This window comes from Molossus molossus, unplaced genomic scaffold (assembly GCF_014108415.1).
Source record: "Molossus molossus isolate mMolMol1 unplaced genomic scaffold, mMolMol1.p scaffold_m16_p_2, whole genome shotgun sequence".
NCBI lineage: Eukaryota > Metazoa > Chordata > Mammalia > Chiroptera > Molossidae > Molossus > Molossus molossus.
In genome coordinates, this window is record NW_023425355.1 from 72,437,353 (window position 1) to 72,443,427 (window position 6,075).

A 6,075-nucleotide genomic window follows, 5' to 3' on the forward strand; every position below is an offset into this window, starting at 1 on the left:
GGATGAAAACGGAGCTTAGAATTTGAAACGCAAGGGAGGGGGCGAGTAGTTCCCAGTCTCCCCATTGGCTGTCTTCTCTATCATTCACTCTTTGCTCCTCCTCGTTTCCGGGCCCTCAGCTCTTTGGCCCACGCCGGTTTCTAACCGTTTTCCCAGCCCCCACCCATACTCCACAAACTCGCGTCTTTGCTTTCCGCTAAAATGGTTCACGGGCTGATTTTAATAAAGTGTGGAAATTGTGTGTTTTAGTGAGCGGAGCATGTTGCTAAACTTTGACACCCCTTGTTTAATTCTCAAAAATAGTGTAATGAAGGTAGATACTCCTATGCCAGCTGTGCAGAAATAGAAAAAAAAAAAGTTTAGATAATAAAATATATTTTCCCAAAATATCTTTAACAGGAATATTTAGTGAATGGGTAAAATTCTGATAAATAAACATCAGGCAGGCTGGAGAAACATACAAAAATGCAGCAGAAAAACTGAACACCTAAATGGTAGGCTCTGGGCTTGGCCATGAGAATACAACCCAGAACAAGTGAGACAAGGGCAAGACACCTCCATGGGTAAGGCTGCCAGATGCAAAGAAAAATACAGGACGCCCATTTATGTTTGAAGTTCAGATAATATTTTCAGTGTAAGTATACCTCAGTATCATATACCAAAAAAAAAAAAACTTATTGTTTATCTGAACTTCAAATTTAACTGGGCATTGTGTATTTTATCTGCCAGTCCTACCGAGGGGATTGCAAAAATTAAAATTTTTCTAATTTCTTTAAAAAATAAAAAATAAATACAGGTAAATAAAAACAATTGCATGTTGTGATTGGTGCCGGGGAGGAAGTAAACTAGGTGTTCTGATGGACAATATTTTGGAGACCAAATTTGATTTAGACATCAGGGAAGGTCTATCTGAAGAAGTGAGTTTGGAGATCAGATCTGAAGGGAAAAAGAAACCAGCCATGGGAAATCTGGGGGAAGAGTTTTTCAGGAAGAGAAGAGAGCACTAAGCATAAAGCAGGTATCAAGGGATAAAAAGAGATTCAGGACGACAGGAATTTAAGGGTCATAAAATGAGGGAGTCAAGGTAGGCAGAACCTGTGAACCCATTAAAAGACTGCATGGCCTATCTGTGGAAACAGGGACACCACAGAGGTTGTTCAAACGGATTAGGAGAGAGGATGGTGACTCGAATTAAGGTTGTGGCAGTGGACTTGGCCTGTAGAGAACAATTGCTAGGTGCACAAGACAGGTAGTATGGACAGGATTTGCTAATAAAACAAATGGGAAAAGATGGGAGGTGGAATTGAGAGAAACAGGAAGGCATTAGCAGGTGATGGCCATTTACCAAAATGGTTGCACAGGAGTGAGTCTGGGAGGTGAAGGGTGGGAAATCTGATACTCAGAGATCAGGGTTAATCTTTCACTTTAGAAATAGTAATAAAGCCCATCTGAATGAATGAGGCCACCCCAAAGAGAATACAATGCAATAAGAAGGCCCAAGATCACACAATATGAAACACACACACACACACACCCAGATGTGGCCAGAAGTAGGTTTATAGTTCGTATGAAAAAACAATACAGTACTTAATAATACTACAAGAATACATTCTGTTTTGTGTACTCACAACTGTAAAGATTTGGCTCTGACTATCGTTGAAAAGTGGCAAAAACCACTTAAATGCCAGGTTCAGCCAGTAGAATCTGCACTCCCAGGTGAAACCAAGAAAAGTCCTGCTCCCTGGGCCACCATTACTCTCTTGCTCTGTCTCAGAGCAAGAACTACAACTGAAGGACTGCATGACTTTCCCTAAACTGTTAGTTTAAGCCAGGCCTCCATTAGTCTAGGACAGAACAGGGCCCACTATACAACAGATATCCCTGTCCCCCTGGGTCTCAAGAAGGAAATGTGTCTCCCTCTGGATTAAATCACTCTTGTCTTTGCAGTTAGTGTCCAGGAACGTGGGGGAAGGAGAATGAGAGTGTTCTAGACTGGAGGACAATAATTCCAAGGACCAGAAGAAGGAGGGAGAGGAAAGATGGCTAGCTGAGGTCATTGTAGGAAGGGTCATTATGGCTTTAGCATAGAGTCAGGACCCACAGGACAAAGAAGCTGGAGAGGGAGACAGAGGGCCTACTGACTAGATCAGAGAGCAATAAGGAGGAGAACCTTTTTTTTTTTCTCACTCGAGGACAATTTTTTTTTTTTGCATTTATCTTCAGATAGAGTGGGAGGGAAAGAGGGAGGAAGAGAGAGAGAAACATTGATATGAGAGAGACACATTGACTGGCTGCCACCCACACAACCCCAACCGGGGCCGGGGACCAACTGCAACCAAGGTACATGCCCTTAGGAACTGAACCCAGGCCTCTCTGGTCCGTGGACCGACGCTCTAATTGCTGAGCCAAACTGGCCAGGCAAGGGGAACCTTTTTTAAAAAATGTTTAAATAGCCCTAGTCTGTTTGGCTCAGCGGTTAGAGCGTCAGCCTGCGGTCCGGAGAGACCCGGGTTCGGTTCCCGCTAAGGGCACGTACCTTGGTTGCAGTTTGTCCCCAGGCCTGGTTGGGTCGTGTGGGTAGCAACCACTCGATGTGTCGCTTTCATGTCGATGTTTCTCTCTCTCTCTCTCCCACTCACTCTATCTGAACAAAATATCGAAAAATGTCCTCGGGTGAGGATAAAAAAAAAAAAATGTTTAAATATATTTTAAATTAAATTTATTGGGGTAACATCAATTAATAGGATTACATAGGTTTCAAGAATACATTTCTATGATACATGATCATTACATTGCATTGTGTGCCCACTACCCAAAGTCAAATCATCCAACTGATGAAAGAATAAACTGTGGTACATCCATACTATTGAATACTACTCAGCAATAAAACCAAAAGTAGTGTGCTAAGTAAAATTAGCCAAATGCAAAAGGCTACATACTGGATGATCCCATTTATATGAAATTCTGGCAAAAGCAATCTATAGGGATGGAGAACAGATTAGTGATTGCTAGAGTTTAGGGGGGATGGTTTTATTCCTAAAGGGTTGCACAAGAGAATATTTGGGAATAACAGAACTTTTCTGTATTTTAATTATGCCATGCAAGGTAATCAGATTTCATCTTAAAGAGATCATGGTGGCTGCAGTCTGGAGACTGTATTACATCAGGGTATAGTTTATGTAATCTAGGAGAGAGGACATGTGGGGAGCTGAGTGTGAGAGACTGGTCAACCTGCAGGCCAACAATCAGGTCTCACACTGCCCAAAACTAATCACTAAATCCCATTCCTCCTCCTCATAGATGGTCTAGATTTTCCCCTTTACTTCTTCCTTTCTTTGGATTATCGTTAAATATAGTTGGTTTCTCTTTACTATGACTTTTTCCTGAACATGTTGTTTCTCTCCAGATACCATCTCAATGATTGACTGAAAGACTGAGTCATGCAATATTACTATGCCACTAGGTATCCTTGGAATATAACTAGTGATAAATAAATGTTGGGTGAATGATTTGCAAGTCCTTTTTTGAAATCTTTATTTATTTATTTATTTATTTTGGTACATGCCCCTAGCAGGAACTGAACCCGGGACTCTCTGGCCCACAGGTCGATGCTCCAACCACTGAGCTAAACTGGCCAGGGCATCAAGTTCTTTTTATCCTCCATGAAACTTAGTATGAGATATGTACCTAGTAAATTAAATATTGAATACTAGTGGTCTTTAATCTGAATTTACCTGCAAAGGGCTCACTTTTTTATACTGAAACAAATAACAATTAAAAAAAAAAAAAGCATTCCATAGTTTTAAAAGCTTCAACCAATTAAATGATTAAGAAATATCCTTGCCCTGGCTGGTGTGCTCAGTGGCTAGAGTGTCAGCTCATGCACTGAAGGGTCACCGGTTCATTCCTGGTCAAGGGCACGTACCTGGGTTGCAGGTTCCATCCCCGGCCCCCAGTTGGGGCTCCTGTGGGAGACAACAAATTGATGTGTGACATGGATGTCTCTCTGTCTCTCTCTCCCTCCCTTCCACTTTCTAGAAATCAATGGAAAAAATATCCTCAGGTGATGATTAACAGTAACAACAAAATGTCTGTTATCTGGTATGAAGCAAAAGAAGGAAGGGAGGAAATAATTTTATGTAATTAAAGATTGGGACACTTACCAAACCACTTTAAGTAGCCGCTGCCTAAAAAATAGTCTACTTAACTACAACAAGCAAGGAATAAAAACTTTTTAATGAGCATGTTTGTATTCTCTATATAGAAACTGGCTAACAAATGAAGATATAATTCTACTGTATCTTTCTTCATAATGAAAGAGATGATGTGTTTTAACCAAACTTAATTTTTGATTAAAAGGAGCCCTGGCCAGTTTGGCTCAGTGGTTGAGCGCCGGCCTGCAGACCAGAGAATCCCAGGTTGAGAGTCCCAGGTTCAGTTCCTGCTAGGGGTACGTACCAAAAAAAAAAAAAAGGAACTGACGTATGCCAAACGTGTCAAGACAATTAAAGAGCCATTTAAAGAGAAAAAAATCTTGATTCATACCACACTTTTTACTCCAAAATAAATTCCAGCTCAAAGATTTAAATGTAAAAGTTAGATATTAGAATAAAAATGGGTAGATGCATTTGTAATGTTGTTATGAGGACCATCCATTCATTCATTCATTTAGCAAGTATTTATTCAGTGCCTACTATATGCCAGCAGTTTTAGGTGCTGCGAATAAATACATCAGTGAACAAAAACACAAAAGTCCCTGACTACCTGGAGCTAACATTTTAGTTAGGGGGGGATAGACAATAAACAATAAACCAAATAAATAAATAAATAATAAAGTATGTTTGAAGATGAAAAATGCTATGAAAGAAATAGAGCATAGTAAGCATCAAGGGTCAGGAGTATAGAAGGGGAAGCATGCAAAATTAAAAGGATCCATCAACTGGGCCCGTGTAGCTTAGTTGAGTGTCTTTCCATGTACCAATAGCTCACTGGTTTGATTCCCTACAGGTCAGGTGATATGATTTGGTTGTGGGCTCAATCCCCAGTAGGGTGCATGCAGGAGGCAGCCAAGTGATGTTTCTCTTTCATTGATGTTTCTCTCTCTCTCTCTCCCTTCCTCTCTCTCTCTAAAATCAATAAAAACATATTTTCAAAAGGGGGTTAAAGTTGGCCTCACTAAGAAGGCGAAATTGAAGCAATGATAGAGGAGGGAGTAGGTCATGTGGATATCTGGGGAAGAGCATGCCAGGAAGAATGAAGCATATCTGCTACCTGCTATGTTCTAAGAACAGCGAGTAGGTCGGTATGACTGAAACTGAATGAGGGAATGCAAGAGTAGTAAGAGATAAGGCTCTTAGGTAGCAGAGGGTCAGATCACATAGGTCTTTAAGGAGCAAAGACTTTACCTTTGTCCAAGAAAAAAAATAATTTTCCCTTTATGATTCTAGGCTCTTGTCTGAGAACCCCCTGTAATAAAGAACAGATTAACATGAGGAAATAAAGTTTAATAACGTATTTTTCCTGTATATATGGGAGAGATGCAGGAAAACATTGATTCCCCAAAATGATTCAGGCTATTACCTTAAAGGCCATCTCCAGCTAAAGACAAAAGAAGATTGGAGGAAGGGAGACAGTTATGGGAGGCTATCAGGAAAATCACAGTAATCAGGGTATGGTTGTTATGCAAACCTAAATCCTGGCCTTCTCCAGTAATGACAGTTTCCAGGGATTTGGTAATCCTCCTCTTCCTGCTATATAGAGGGAGGCAACCTTACAAATGGAGATTTCCCTGCAAAATGTAAATGTCCATAACAAAAAAGCAACATATATCCCTGGCCAGTTTGGCTCAGGGGTTGGAGTGTCTGACTGTGGACCGGAGAGTCCCAGGTTCGGTTTCTGCTAGGGGCACATACCAATAGATAAAGAGATTAATAAATAAATAAATTTTTTTTAAAAAAGAGCAACATATATTGAAGTTTCAGAGTTTTTCCTGTGTCTACTGTTTCTTAAAAAAAATCAGCTCCAAATCATCCTTATGCCTAAGAGACTTATTTTGGGGTGACAAATTCTGCTCCC